Here is a 16,081-nt window from a genome sequence, read left to right as displayed (position 1 = left end):
CTTTCTAAAAGATGTGTTTGATATTTTTCTTTCAAACTACTGACTTTTTCTTGCTTTATCTATGGTATATACAATTTATGGAAGCTCTTTATTAACTTTTTTTTTTTCAAACGTTTATTTATTTTTGGGACAGAGAGAGACAGAGCATGAACGGGGGAGGGTCAGAGAGAGAGGGAGACACAGAATCGGAAACAGGCTCCAGGCTCTGAGCCATCAGCCCAGAGCCTGACGCGGGGCTCGAACTCACGGACCGCGAGATCGTGACCTGGCTGAAGTCAGACGCTTAACCGACTGCGCCACCCAGGCGCCCCGCTCTTTATTTACCTTTATTATCCCTCCAAGATATCCCATTCCCACTTCATAGATAATATATATTTTTATTTCTCCAGGATATGAATTATAGTATGTATATACTTATCTTAGTTTCATACATTGTCTTGATTCTTCATATTTACATTTATACTATTTTTACATTTGGACTACACCTAGGGAACCACCGTTCCAAAATGTAAGGTGGAAATGGAAATGAGAGGGAGAGATCTAGAAAACCTTTAAAGGGAATTCTAAATTAGGTTTGGATACTCAGAATAATTGTTAATCATTGGCAGATCTAGTGAAGCAATTAAAAATATTAGCAATGAATATATAAATCAGATGAGAGTAATATTACCATAATAACATGGGAATACTATTAAATTATATTTTTAATTTGTATTGATGTTTATTATAGTTACACGATTCTATTACATTTATAGTTACATATCTATTACATTTATAGTTGCACATCTATAACAGTTCTATTAAATTTGTTATAATTCTATTAAATTTGTTATAGAGCTGCATTTTCTTTTTCTTCCTCAAAATTCCATCCTATGGTAATTCCATCTCATTGTCCCTGGAATAATTCAATAGATTATGCATGCGCACACACACACACACACACACACACACACACACGCATATGCCTACAAGAATCACCAGAAAACACTATCAGGAAAGTCTTGAGTATATGGATATGCTCTTTTGGGTATATGCCCAAAATTGGGCATCAGAATGAATCTGCTTTTAAGTATTATAACTAGTAGAGAAATTAGTATAGGGTGCTAGGTACTAGCAGAGTTAATGAACATTTAGTAAAGTAGTGGTGAACAAGGATAATCTGGCTGTGACTAGAGAAAAAAAGGTACAAGTCCCTAGAATAGAAATATGTCATGACAGAAAACTTATACAATGAAATAGTAAAATATCATGAGTTTCCATTAAATATGTGAGTAGTAGTGGTCTAAATTAATAAAACTCATTTCCTTTATGTTTCTTCAGGACTTGGTACATATTGGTGTCATATATGTAGTAATATGATATATGAAGTACTAATTGATGTAGTTTTACTTCCCTCCATATTTGTTTCATCTGTTAAATGTGTATAATATTTCCTATGGGTGAGAGTTAAGTGAATATACTCAAAGTACTTAGAACATATCTAACACATAACACTCAATAAACGTTGGTTTTTGTTTTTGTTGCTATTACTAATGAATTGCTACACAATTACCTGAAGTTCTCCCCCACCCCCTACTACTCCCCCTAAATTCTGGCCAGATATCAAAGCCATTATTTCCTAAGTGGAATTGTCATGGGAAACAGATAAAAGATCATCAAGTTCTTGTATTTTAAATTTAAAAGGTTTCAGTCTTAAGTGTTATAAGTTGAATTGTGTCTCTCCATTCTCAAAAAAAAAAAAAAAAAAAAAAAAGAGAAAAGGTATATTGAAATCCTAATCCCCGTACCTTAGAATATACCCTTTTGGAAATGGGATTTAACAGAGATAATCAAGTCAACATAAGATCATTAGGGTGGATTCTAATCCAAAATGACTGGTGTCCTTATAAAAAGGTGAAATTTGGACACAGAGACAAGCATGCACAGAGGAAAGATTATGGCAAGAGATGCAAGGAGAATGCCATGGAAAGATGGAAATAGAGACTGCAGTTATGCTGCCACAAGCCCAGAAATGTCTGGACTACCAGCAGCTGGAAGAGATAACAAAGCATCCTTCCCCTACGGGTTTCAGAAGGAGCATGGGCCTGCTGACACCTTGTTTTAGGACTTCTAACCTCTAGAACTGTGAGACAATGAATTTCCATTGGTGCGAGCCACTCAGTGTGGTATTTTGTTACAGCAGCCCTAGACAGATAATACATTAGGTAAAAGACATGAAGATTTGAGAGTAAAACTTGTGGATCCAGTTTAGTACTGGCACAGAAGCAAAACTCTTTGGAGGCCAGAAAGGAAGTTTGTGAAGAAGCAAAGGAACCCAAATGAAGGGGGTCTCTGATGTGGCCCCTGCATAGCTTGTTCACCCAGAACTAGGTAACATATTAAAGAGATGAGAAGTTGAAATATTCTAATGTAGCAGAGATTGTGCCTCACCTGTCTGAAGCCCACAGAGCACCTCACGCCCCATGAGATGGAACAGTAGAACAGAGATGGAGGTGTGGGGTGCCTCAGATGTGGAACTTATATCAACCAATTACAGCCCAGCGTGGGCCTGGAAACCTGCTACTTGTGTTTCTGCCTTCCTTCCCCAAGGACAGGAACAAAAGTCACATAGAGGAAGAGCTGACAAACCTAAGGTAAGTAATGTTTACTAAGAGGGGATGTTGCCATGCAAAATTGGATGGATGCATTTCTGGGACCAAAGGGGAATGTGGGCATGTTGGTAGATGCCTGTGTGGAGGGATTTTGGTGTCCAACGATCATCACCTCATTGGTGCCAAGGATTCTACACCTCACTGGATGCCCACATAGAAAAGTGGGAGGCTGGGGATCATACTCTGCTTTCTCCACACATATAAGCATTCTTAGACTTAAATCAACCCCTGTGTGAGAAGATGAAAGAGGAAAAATGTACATTGGCTTAGTATAAACTTGAAAGCATTGGGGAAAGCCTCAAGTGACTCAGTCTACCTCTAACTGACTAAATTTATTTTCTGCCATTAGGCAAAATGGGGGCTGGAATGAAAAACTAAGTAAATATCACTCCTTGAGCACATGCCTTGATAATATGGTACCTACTATATTTGTCTCTCTTCATTATATGTAAGTTCCTTGATGGCAGGCACTGTATGTTTTTATCTTTGTCTTTTCAAAGCTAAGATAGCACTAACATATATTAAGGTGCTCTGTCAATGTGAATATATTTTAATTAATGATAAACTTATAAAATTATAGTTGTTTGCTCTAAGGTAAATATCAAAAGTCAAATAAAACGAATAGCATTTTGATTAGCAGTTGAGAAATCTCTTTTAATAAACTGTTAAAAGTCATTTTCATTTGGGGGCACCTGGGTGGCTCAGATGGTTAAGCATCTAGCTCTCAGTTTAGGCTCGGATCATAATCTCACAGTTCCTGGGTGTGAGCCCCATGTTGGGTTCTGCGCCGACAGTGCGGAGCCTGATTGGAATTTTCTCTCTCTCTTTCTCTCTCTGTCCCTCCCCCACTGTTTCTCAAAACAAATAAATAAATAAATGAAGTCATTTTCATTTTGCTTTTATATTGCCTGCTTCAATGTTCTTATAAACAATGTTTTCTCAAGTGCTTTAAAGACATAGATATAATAATACATAACCATTGATTTGAAATATCTCATATAAGATTAATTGTTCCTCACATCATATACACACACACAAAAATAATCCACAGATCTAAGTTATCTAGACCTAAATAAAGTTTAGGATACTTTTCCACATTCAGATATCAATTCTTGTAAATGTCTTACCAAGAGCAACACAAAAGTCTATCCGTAAATGTGTATTGCACAGTTCTTTAAGGAGTCCGATTACTCACTTGGAAAATAATCCAGCCCGTGAGAATAAAAAGTTTTCAGAAGACCAGCACAGACCACAAGAGAGATTTTTGCAAAACTCTACATGCAGGGTGTAAGGTAATCTGAAAATCCAAATTTTCAAACAGAAATTTGTAGGTTTTATTTTAATTGTACTAGTTTATGAGTGAATAAAGTTTGTAAATTTAGAAAATTTAGAAAAAATATTGGTGAGGTGCAAATAAATGAGTATGGGAAAGAATCTCTGTACATACTCTTATGCAGGAGAGATGTTCTGTTTTACCTGATGATAAAGAATAATGAGGATGTTTTTCCTTTTGCTCAATTTTGTGTGTCTGCCAGTAGATGGCGGTACCATGTTGAGTGCTGTCAGCTTTTTTTTTTTTTTTTCTTCCCCCCCTCAAAGCTGTTTTCTGATATATGTTGGGTACCATAGAGTGAATCTCAGAACAGGAAGCGGAGGCATAAGCAGAGAGGATTCTGGAAAGGTCTCTTTGTTTTCTTGTCCACAGAGAAAGCAAAGAAAAAAAAAAAAACATTGTAATTAATTTGTAGACCTCTGTGGCCAAAAATCTGAACAACTGCAGAGGAAGGCACCTTATACTCTAACCATCTTGGATGCGGGGCTTTGTTATGCTGTGATCTGTGAGGCTCTGTTTTATCAGGTAAGCTGGCAAAACATTTAATTATCTGCACCATAGAATCTAGCCACCAGATCATTTCTCTTTTTTAAAATCATCCTCATGCTGCTATTTTTAACCTAATGCTGTTTTAATGTAAATTACAGCAACCAAAGTCATCATTTGATGTGTAAACTGCTTACTATTCCTTTATCTCTCAAAGGAAATAGAGCCTCTGTCTAGAAATGGTGACTTATGGTAGAGACTAGGCATTACTGATCTCGTGTTTTTGAAACATGCAGATGGTTATGATTCATTGTATTCAAAGAAAATTATTTTTTATTGCACAAAGCTAACCTAATGGTTTTTGTGGCTGTACATCATTTATTTAAATGTCCAGTGTGTTCAGTATTCCAGTGTGTCCAGTATTTCTTAAACATAAATCTATAGTGAAATTGGAACTATCGTCCTTGTGCTGTAGTCTTTTATTTAACAGCTTTGGAGGGGCCATGTGTATAGGGAGCAATAACAATATAGAGGTGTAATAATCTATTTTCAGGGAGGGAAGAAGATAATAAATACTAACCATTAAAAAGAGATTTAACCTTTTAATAATAAAATCACCCCTGCATGTTCCATAATATGTTATTTCTTTTATATTTTAATATGTTCATTTTTATATTAAATATTTAATTTTTAATTTATTGACTTAAAAAAGGCTATTATATTTTCTTGATGAATTCTCTTACAAGCTTGATATATTTCTGTTTATTTTTTTCTCTATATATTTAATAACTGGTTATTGTGATTATTAAATATCAGAGAGAGCCACTTGAGCCAAAAGGAATAATTATTTAGTTTATAATATATATATTTATGTAGTTTTCTTTAAAATATTTTATAGCATAACCACAAATACTTCATTTAGTTAGCAATCACATCCTTAGAAGAAGAAGTTATTGGCAGAAAATCTATAGTCATTAATTGAAAGAAGCGTTTTAAATATCATAAAGTTTTTTTTTTAATACAACAGGTGGTGTAATGTAGCATATGAGAACAAAGATAAAGGCATAAGTGCTTGTAGGAATTTGCATGCCAAGATTTCACCGCAACATTCCAAGTAGTGTGTGCCCTATGTGAAATAAAGACCTTTGATTTTAACCTGGGTTTCCAGTTAGTACTGGTCAAAATGGCCTAAAAATAGACATTGAGTATTTAAAAGCAATTGTAATTTCTAGTGATATGGGCAAATACTGATTTCTCACTTAACACTTTACACTGAGTAACAAACAATAATACTCCCCCTAAAAACATAAAATAGTGGTTGCCTTAGAGAAAAGCCGTGAGTCTTGTGTATATCAGAAGAACTCCTACCATAGGATATGAAGAAAACTGTTTCTTGGAAAGGGGTTCCCAGAAATGGATGTTAATTGGCTTCGGTGTATTGTATATTCCATGCTTCTCTACAGGTGACTGAATATGAGTAACTTTGTTTTACGTGAACACAGGAGCTGGTCTTGATTGAACTGTTTTACATTTATGAATGGATGCTTATACTTCAGCCCTCAATACAAGCAATTTTTTTTCAGTGTAGTTGTAATAATTTCTTAGTTATTTGTCTATATATGTAGTCACCATGTGAAGAGCAAACGTACAGAGTTCTTCACAAATTTTGCTCTTTGAAAATTTTTAAAAATAAAACCTGTTTTGATTAAACGATACATCAAATAAGTTTGGGTATCTTATTCTTTAGAAGAATCTAATAGTGACTTCATTTGTAAGGTCAAGAATAATTTATGCAATTTATCATGTAGTCGAGATAAATAGGTTGAGCACTGAGCTGGAAGTCTTAGTTTTTGATTCAAGTTCTGCTACAAATAATGAGCTTTATCAGCTGAGAAAAGACACCATGTATCACTGACGTGCATTCTCCTTGCCTGTAGGGTTATTAGAATCAAAAATATATGAGGACACTTTTTAATTATCTGGATTTTTGCCAATTTATTTCTCAGCTTAACTGTAATATGATACATCCTCAACTCTTACTGAGTTGTATATTACCACTAATGGTGCATTAAACCTGGAGATAGAAAAATAGAGAAATAGAGATGTTTTAAAGGTCCTTGGTCACTTCCTTCTGTGGTGGAAATGACTAGGAAGCAATATGGAGAAGTGGGGAAGAGCAAGGGCTGGCGGACTGAATCCTAGTTCCACTGTTAAATGACAAAGTATTTAAGCTCTATAAGCCTCTCTACATCATCTATAAAATAGGAATGATGTCTATGCTGCAGGATTGTGTAAATAAATAACGTCTGTTCAGTGCTTATTATATATCCTGGGACATGATTGAATGCCTACCCTTCCCTCTTCCCCTGTTCCCCATTAATAGTGATGGTGATATAATATCTTCCACCACAACAGGAAGAACTGAATGAAACCGCCAAGAAATTCTGTAGTTAAAAGTGATAATTCTCATCCTAGAAGAGTGCCTTTGCTGAAACAACAACAACAACAACGACAACAACAACAACAACAACAAATGTGCTCCTTGTAATAATATTGATTAGTGCTAACATCCGGGGCATTTCCTGGGAGTTTAAAGAACTCTCATAATACCTTCTAGAAGACCATTCTTTTGTACAATGATATATTACCATGGACTCTACTTTGAAGACTTTCTTCTTTTTAGCACAATAGGGACAAGGGGCTTTATTTCACTTGCGCATTAACAGATATACTTATCAGACAAAAGACCTCTATAAAGATTCACAAAGAAAATTTAGGTTTCACCAAGAACATTTAAATACCAAATAATTTGTACTATAGCCATCAAATTACAAAGTCTAAATCCCAGAAACGACCATAGATGTTGGCTTTGTGATCAACTCACAAATCTCTACTGCTTAAATCTTATTAATGATACAATAAAAGGTGGAGAGGCAAATTGTGCCTGATGAAATTGTAGGCATACTGCAAAATCCCTACTTCCCTCCAAAGGTTTTCTCTACGTGCAGTTTTGTGCTCTTGACAGCTCGTCAAGATCAGCTACTGGGATCTTAGGGAGCTACGGCTGGGATGTGCTTTCAGCACCCCAGGCCTCCTAATCCTGCCCTTCAACCACCCCTGGGCCTCTTTAAACTGACTCAAGTAACTGCACTGTCATTTTCATCTTCATGGCAGCCAAGATGACTTAATGGGCTCATGACTGGGCAGATGTGAGAAGTTTGGGAGGCTTAAAGATACGAGGGGAAGGGTTTTCAGTTACACAGTGCGTGATTGGAATTTGTTGGTAGTCCATCTTCCTTGAAACTAGGTAACTCCAGCTTTTGTGATTCCTTATATTTAGGGTTGAAATTAGCTGAAAGCAGTCATAAGTAAAAGAATATGAAGATAAATGCTTTCTTTTCCATTAAAGAATGAACATGTGGCTAGACAGTCAAATTTCTTTGCATGAGTGGCTGTACAGATTACTTTTTCTCATTATCATTCATGTATAGGAACATTGTGAACTCACTGAAGGTTGGGAATTAGTATTTTGTTTGTCATCTAAAAACGTATTATTCATTCTATCTTAATATTCATGGTTGATTTACAAGTTTCCAAAACTATGAAGATTAATCACCTACCTGCCCCTGAAGTATAATTTAATATTAACAGTACACTTCTGCACTTTTAGGACCTGTTTTAAATTTTGATTAATTTCAATTCTAAATTATCTTTGCTTCCACTTGAATTTTACCCCATAAGCAACTTTAATGGCAATTCACCATAGAACCTGGTATCTGAACTATTACTTCTTGAGGTAGACTCTTGTTTGAGGTGATTATAAAATTTGGGAAGGATAAAATCCAGTTGTATTGTTGCTTGTGTTGCAAGGTCATATATTTATCTTTGATTAGGAAGTTACTTTTTAGTTCAGTTTTACCTGATGATAGTTTTCACTCTGTGGTAGCTTTTAATGGGATATAACGAGTGTAGATACCTATTTCAGAGCAGACTAGTGTTAATTTTACTTGATAATATGGTAATAAAGAAAATGTGGCTCTCCTATTATGCAAAGACATGCTTTGTTCTATGAACTGCCTGACAAGTATCAACTCTTTGGGTACCTAACACTTGAATCTATATCCAGACATATAATTAGCCACAGTAGAAGAATTCTTCAAAACTTATATGAATGCTTATTGGATACCACAAGCTTTAAGGTGCCTTATTTATTGATTGATTTTTTTTTATACTCTACCTCTTTTCTTCAGAATTTGAAGTGATAAAGGACCTTATAGAAAGAATTTTAAAGATATTTCTTCCCAAGATATATGAATAGAGAAAAACTGCAAAGTAACTTATATACAAGTTTACAATATTTTACATATATATATATGTATATATATATACACACACACACACAAATACAGTGCATATGCTAGGTGGTGGTTTGTAGAAGATAATTCTCAGAGGTTGTTTCAGTTCAGAGAAATCTTTTAAAAGTCTGGAGTTATTTCTGTAATAATTGAATTAGGTTTTCATCCTTTTGGAGACTGCATATAGGGAGCCCTTCATGTGATTAAGCTCTGTGCTGGCACAAAGTGAAAGAAATGATGGTGCTTAAATTATTAAACAGTGGTTGAATATTGTTTTATTCAATGGGTGAATTCAAAGATGGGAAGTCACTCTTTAAATAACTTTGGCCATTTTCTGCCAAGAAGCTTACTTTGGGGAATTTTAATCTCTTAATATTTAGAATATACTTTATTCTTACTTGGGTTGTACAGAACACTGTGTCCTTTTCCTTTCCCAAGAGATATGACTGAAATAATTCACCAAATCCCAGTTTTTACTCCTAAGTGACATTGTGCTTCTGATCTATAATCCAAAATATTCTTGTATAGGTCTTAACAAAACACATTTTAAGGGCTTACGCCTCTATTTAAGAACCAGTCACCTGTTTGTTAGTTTCTCTGTCTCCTCGGTGTTTTTGCTTGTGGCATTCATTTTCCTCTTTGTAAATTATTTCTATTCTACCTAAACAAAGTATTGAGCATTTTCTTTTCATGGAACTTACATCATGGTTAGAAATAATCTTACAAATAAATTCTTAAGGAAACAAACCCAAACTTCTACATGGGCAAAATGGATAAGAAGAGGAGTGAAGTCAGCCAGGTTAGAAGTAAGGAACTGGACAGCCCATACCCTTTACAAAGAGGGGAAACTCCATCTTAGGGCTAGGAGACTGTTGAATCAGACGATTTCTCCAAAGAAGCTAAAAAATCCAGATTTTTTTTTTTAGAATTATCTCTTTTGTTAAACGTTGGCATCTGTTTCAAATAATTTATAATACTAGATAGATTCAACAAAACATACCTACAGGCAGGATATGGCCAAAAGAGTTTGGCTGGTTTTTTTTTTTCCTTTTGCCAATCCAACCAGTATTTTTACCAGTGAGGGAAAATAAACCTGATGGAGAGGAAATGGCTTGACTGCATTTTGAGGCACAGCCACAATAACACATTTCTTATCTACTATTCCAGGCCTCAACCAACTGCCTGTGATTTTCCTACTACATTCATTTCAAATCCTTGGATGTTCTATACATTACCTCCCATATATCTGTTTTTCCTACTGATATTTATATCACCAAATTTTAATCATCATAGATCCTTCTTACCCCCTTTTTTGTTGCTATTAGTGCTTTCCTTACTGTCACTATCATGTTACTGATATGATAGTTTATGCCCTGTTCTGAAACTATTAAAATTTGTCTTTACATTACAACTCAAAAATAGATCCTTTAGCTGTGAAATGGTAAAAATATTATTAATAGGATATTTACATGTCCTTGAGTCCCATATGGCCTCAAAGTTCTAAAATATCTTATCAAATTATCTTTAATAATAGTCAATAATGATTACAGCTCAAGTAAATCCATTCTTATATTATTTTTCAACAATTGTGTTGGGGTCCACTATCAATCTTTATATATGTATACCAAAATTTAAAGTGTATTATTACATCAGCATTGGAAGAACAGACAAAAGTATAATTTACAATCATATCGCATTCTCTTTCATGGACATAAAAATCTGGTAGTATTAGATAAGAATACTCCTCAGATACATGCACTTGGGATGAGAACTTCTTGTCCAGGAAATGGGAAATCAGGGGGACAAAAGCGCAAAATGAGAAATGAAAAAAAATTAGATTATTAAAAACTCACTAATAAAAATGACAGAGGAAAAGAACACTTGAAGGGAAATAGATACGTAAACATCCTGAGAGAAAACAGAGGTACAACATGATAAGCTTTAGCTGCACACTGGAATCACCTGGGAAGCTTAAAAAAGAGCAATGCCAGCTCCACTTTAGATCAATTCAATTAGACTCTCTGGGGCTGAGTCTGGGTATCAGTGTTTATTTAAAAGCTCTGCAAGTATAGTTCAAATATGTGGCCAGCCTTGAAACCAGCTGACTGAAGGAAGGCAGAGAAAAATAAGAGAAGCTAATGAAAGGTTGGCTAGCGAAGTAAAAGCTGAGAAATGACTTTCAAAATTCTAGTAAGTGGATGTGTGTTCAGTAAAGAGACACACAAATGCTTAGGAAAATAACAACAACAAAAAAATATATTCCTGTCCATTTCTTCCTTGGTTAAAAAGGCTGGTATTTATTCCATATGTTTAAGCAGTTTTATATTTCAAATTGTTAATTTCCTACCCTTCCCTCTATTTGAAAGTTGACCCAGCTGCTGGCTATGGTATATTGTGCAAACTAACAATACAAACAATTGTGCACACTCAGAAATAAGCATCCACGAGCTGCAATTTGTACAACCAGAGATTTCGTTCTCTTTTTATTCTGTACCTCGTAAATTGCTCCTTTGAAAATTAAGCCCTCAATAATCGAATAAGAGTTTCTGTTGAAAGATACTCTTTGAATGTCCAGGTCATCCAACTGGAAACAAAACATTGATTTCTTATTTCTGAAACTGCAATTGTGGTAGATTCAGAGGGAAGGCAGACCTGTAAACCAACAAATTTCTTAAGGCCAAATGCATTTAAAAGTGTATTTTCAGAAAGTGATATTTATGAGAAAGAAATGAATTAATCTAATAGCTAAGCGGAATTAATAATGAATTGCATTTCTTAAAAGGAATTCCATTACCAAGATGAGTCAGCTTTTTCAACTCTTTAAGGAGACATTTACTGGGTTAACACCCCAGTTGCTTTTTATGTCGTTTTCCAGCAGTCCTTTCCACAGCTGGGAGGAGACTGCGGTAGCCATTAATAAAACAATCTTCTATGTGCTTCAGGACAAATTATATCCTAAAGTCTTTCCTCTAGATAAGTATCACTTAATATTACTACTTAAGTATGTTTTCTTCACAACTCCTACCGTTCTGTCCATCTGGTCAGTAAAATTACCACCCGATAGGAAAGATCTGTTAAATCTCAGGTTGAGAATATCCGTATTTTGAAGCAGGGGGCTGGTGCTTCTATGGCAAACAGAAGAAATACAATATTTTGTTTGAGGCTCGATTTATGATGGATGTATGTAAAACCATGCTTGGGTCCTTAAACTGGGATTGGATCATTTACTTAAAAATAATCAACATCCTACCTTTATACACAAAATACTTGGGGTTAGCCAACAATGAAAATGTAAAAAAATAAACCAGTGAAGTGTTGATAGGAATTAAAGCCTGAACCAGAGAAGAAATATTTTGCAAAGAAGGGTCACCTTAAATTATTCAGTGAGTATAGAGAGTGAAAAATTTATTGTTGATATAAACATTCTCTCTACCAACATGGTGACAAGTGTGATAACTAACCTGATTCTTTGGGGAAAACCATTCCAAGTTGTCATTCAAAAGCAATTAGATCAAAGGGAAATTGAAAAGGGAAAGGGTAATGCTCAGGAATAAATAAAAAGTGGCACAGCACATCAAATCACGATGCAGATCTCTATGCAAATTAACACAAAAGAGTTAAGCTACACCACTAAAGCCACAAAAGTGAGCTCTTTCTTATACTTTTGTTGGACATGTTGTTTGCCAGGTGTCCTAAAATTATTCTGAGTCATTGTAAGGCACATCTCTTTTAAACATCCATTAAGTGCATAATAGTGGTACCACGTCTCCAGCACCCCTCTCTGAGACTAATTTAATCATAAAATAATACACACTTTTTCAACAGTCCATATCCCTCAAGAAAGCTAAATTTAGAGACTTTTATGTGTGAGAAAATATTTTCTACTTATTCTCTTAAATTCTTCCGGAATAAAAGGTTTCGGGACTAAATATTTAAAGCTGAAAAAGGCACACTTGATGTGGTAACTCTTCGTATTTTTCCAATCAAAATTTTTTGTTAGCCTGAAAGAATAAAGTCTATTAATTTTTTAAAGGGGGGGGGTCACTTGAAGAATGAGTGCATTCAATGCTCAATATTGCCGAAGCAATTTTATCAGAATCCTCAATTACCCAAATCCTTGAGGAGACATTTCGGGTGGCACGCTTGAAACATTGCAGGAATGCCACAGATTCCAGTTCTTTCTAGCATCTTTCTAGCATCTTTTCCCTTTAGCTTTTACATTTCTCCTCATGACTGCTGCCCTCTGTTAGCCAGGGGCTCACTTGCTAGATCGTCCATCCTGGGTAGAGCCAGATAGACAGGCGACACCAGTCTTGGCTCTCGTGAGCAAGCTGGTTGCTGCAAATCCTTTCCTGAAATGAAGTCGTGCATCACATGTAATTTTTTCTTACCTGAGGCATTCTGGTTGTCTTTAGCCTCGAAGGAATTGAGCATTGAACAGCATCCTTCCTGCCTTTACATGCAGAGACCTTCCACTGTGTGTTCCTGCTGTAGTGAGTGGCATCACTGACACCTAACTCAGGGCGGTGCACCCAGGCCCTTGCTCTAATTTTTGGTGCCAATGATGTGCTTAGTGGCTGGAAAGGTGAAAAAAACAAACACTGACTTTTTGGGTCCTGAATTCAGATCCTAGGAGAAATATTTTCAGCTTTTCTGGCTTTCAAAGACCCTATTTTTGTGGCAGGGATGGTGGTGGTGAGGCTGAGGGTGGGGGGAACTTAGCCAAGTGACGTGTCATATTTCACTGAAAATTAGACATAGTTTTGTGAGTTTTTTTTTAAACCTGCTATTTGTGTAGAATTCCACAGATGAGAAGACTTTTCGTATTACCATTTCATGAAGAAATCATGTATACAGGATTGAATATGTAGAGTTAGAAAGGATTTGAGGGATCGTTCTTTTCAGCAACCAACCTTCCAGCTGTGCTCTAGTCAAGGCATTCATAGTATTTATTCATCAAAAAAACATTGTTTAAATCTGAGCAAGTCCCAAGTTCACTAAAGTATTCTGAAGATGAAGGTAGCCTCTAGTAAGTATAGCACAGCCTAGCTCAGTTACATGATTGGTCCAGTATGCAGTGGTCCTTGTTGCTCAGAGTAGAAGACTATTGTTGTACCCATCATTCAATTCTCCCAGAAGTTGTGGATGTTGGAGTGTGTCTGGTACAGAGTCCCAGAGTCTGGATACGGGAACTAGAGTTTTAGAGACAAAAAAGGCACTACAAATGAGCTAGTCAATTTTCCTCCGCTCCCTCTTGTTTACAGATGTGGACAATGAACACCTAAGATGTTGAGTGTTCAATATGTCACAACAACTGATGGCAAACACAAGCCTAAAATACAGGCTACCTGAATGGCAGGCTCCATTTGTCTCCTGTTTTCCTCCCTCTCTTCCTTACCTTTTCATTAAATCTTTTTTTCTAAAAAGATAGAGCAGGGCAAACTTATCCATTATGTTACACTGTCTTCTGTGGCACTATGTCAGGGTGATCAGAGTGCATGGCATTATAATCATCTATTTGTGGGGCATGCTTAGTAGAGAAGCTCCCTCACGTGGCTGGGTCCTCACTGGTGAAGAATCACGTGACAGCTGAAACTCAGCCCCATCTAAATCAAACACCAATTCCACTAGAACTGATTGGAAGGGAGTGATTACAGCCTCTCTGTTCCAGGCTAGATAAATCTTAAACCTCTTAATTATAAACCTCAAAGGAATTCAGGTTATATTTGAGGAAGAAAGCATTGCCATTTCGAAGTAATGCAAGTTGTTGTTTTTTTGTGGTTTGTTCTTGTTTTGTTTTGTTTCTGTGCCTCAGATTGCTTTCTTTAATGCTTGTCCTCTTTTAGCACAGAGGGAAGGGACCATTAAATTTCCTTCCCCCACCTTTTTAAAAACTTTGATTTTAGTTAGTTAACATACAGTGCAATATTGGCTTCAGGAGTAGAATTCAATGATTCATCACTTATATACTATACCTAGTGCTCATCACAAGTGCCCTCTTTAATATACATCACCCATCTAGCCCATCCCCAACACATCTCCCTCCATCTGTCTCAGTTTATTCTCCATCACCAAGAGCCTCTTGTGGTTTGTTCCCCTCTCTTTTCTTTTTCCCTCACTTCCTATATGTTCACCTGTTTTGTTTCTTATATTCCACATATGAGTGAAATCATATGGTATTTGTCTTTCTCTGATTGATTTATTTCACTTGGCATAATACATTATAGCTCTACCCACATCATTGCAAATGGCAAGATTTCATTCTTTTTGATGGTTGAGTAATATTCCATTATATATACACCATATCTTCTTTATCCATCATCAGTTGATAGACCTTTGGGCTCTCTCTGTAGCTTGGCTATTATTGATAATGCTGCTGTAAACATTAGGGTGCAGGCACCCCTTTTGAATATGTATTTTTGTATCCTTTGGGTAAAAACCTAATAGTGCAATTGCTAGATCATAGGATAGTTTTATTTTTAATTTCTTGAGGAACATACAGAAACAGTAGTTCTCCAGGGTGGCTGCACCAGTTTGCATTCTCATAAACAGTGCAAGAGAGTTCCCCTTTCTCTGCATCCTTGCCAGCACCTGTTGTTTCTTGCGTTGTTAATTTTAGCCATTCTGACAGGTATGGGGTACAATCTCATTGCGGTTTTGGTTTGTATTTTCCTGATGATGAGTAATGTTGAGCATCTTTTCATGTGAGTGTTAGCCATCTAGATGTCTTCTTAGAAAAGTTTCTATTCATGTCTTCTGCCCATTTATTAACTGGGTTATTTGTTTTTTGGGTGTTGAGTTTGACAATTCTTTATAGATTTTAGATATAAACTCTTTATCAGATACATCAGTTGCAAGTATCTTCTCCCATTTCACAGGTTGCTTTCTAGTTTTGTTGATTGTTTCTCTCACTGTGTAGAAGTTTTTATCTTGAAGATGTCCCAATAGTTCATTTTTGCTTTTGTTTCCCTTTCCTCCGGAAATGTATGTAGTAAGAAGTTGCGGGGCGCCTGGGTGGCGCAGTCGGTTAAGCGTCCGACTTCCGCCAGGTCACGATCTCGCGGTCCGTGGGTTCGAGCCCCGCGTCAGGCCCTGGGCTGATGCCTTGGAGCCTGGAGCCTGTTTCCGATTCTGTGTCTCCCTCTCTCTCTGCCCCTCCCCCGTTCATGCTCTGTCTCTCTCTGTCCCAAAAATAAATAAACGTTGAAAAAAAAAATAAAAAAAAAAAAAGAAGTTGCTATGGCTCATGTCAAAGA

The 16,081-nt window shown here is 36.1% G+C and overlaps 1 protein-coding gene across 4 annotated transcripts in view; it reads left to right on the top strand.

The window, feature by feature from the left end:
- The first annotated feature begins 4,275 nt into the window (after positions 1-4,275).
- LOC121030637 (sodium channel protein type 3 subunit alpha) overlaps positions 4,276-16,081 on the top strand; it is a 116,277-nt gene continuing 104,471 nt past the window's right edge. For all 4 annotated transcript variants that reach the window (XM_040475235.1, XM_040475238.1, XM_040475236.1 and 1 more), the window contains exon 1: positions 4,276-4,509. The gene's annotated coding sequence lies outside the window, so the exon portion shown is untranslated. The remainder of the gene's footprint in view (positions 4,510-16,081) is intronic.

This window comes from Herpailurus yagouaroundi, unplaced genomic scaffold (genome assembly GCF_014898765.1).
Source record: "Herpailurus yagouaroundi ecotype Mexico unplaced genomic scaffold, PumYag 140, whole genome shotgun sequence".
Classification (NCBI taxonomy): Eukaryota; Metazoa; Chordata; class Mammalia; order Carnivora; family Felidae; genus Herpailurus; species Herpailurus yagouaroundi.
This window is presented reverse-complemented; position numbering and strand designations above follow the sequence as displayed.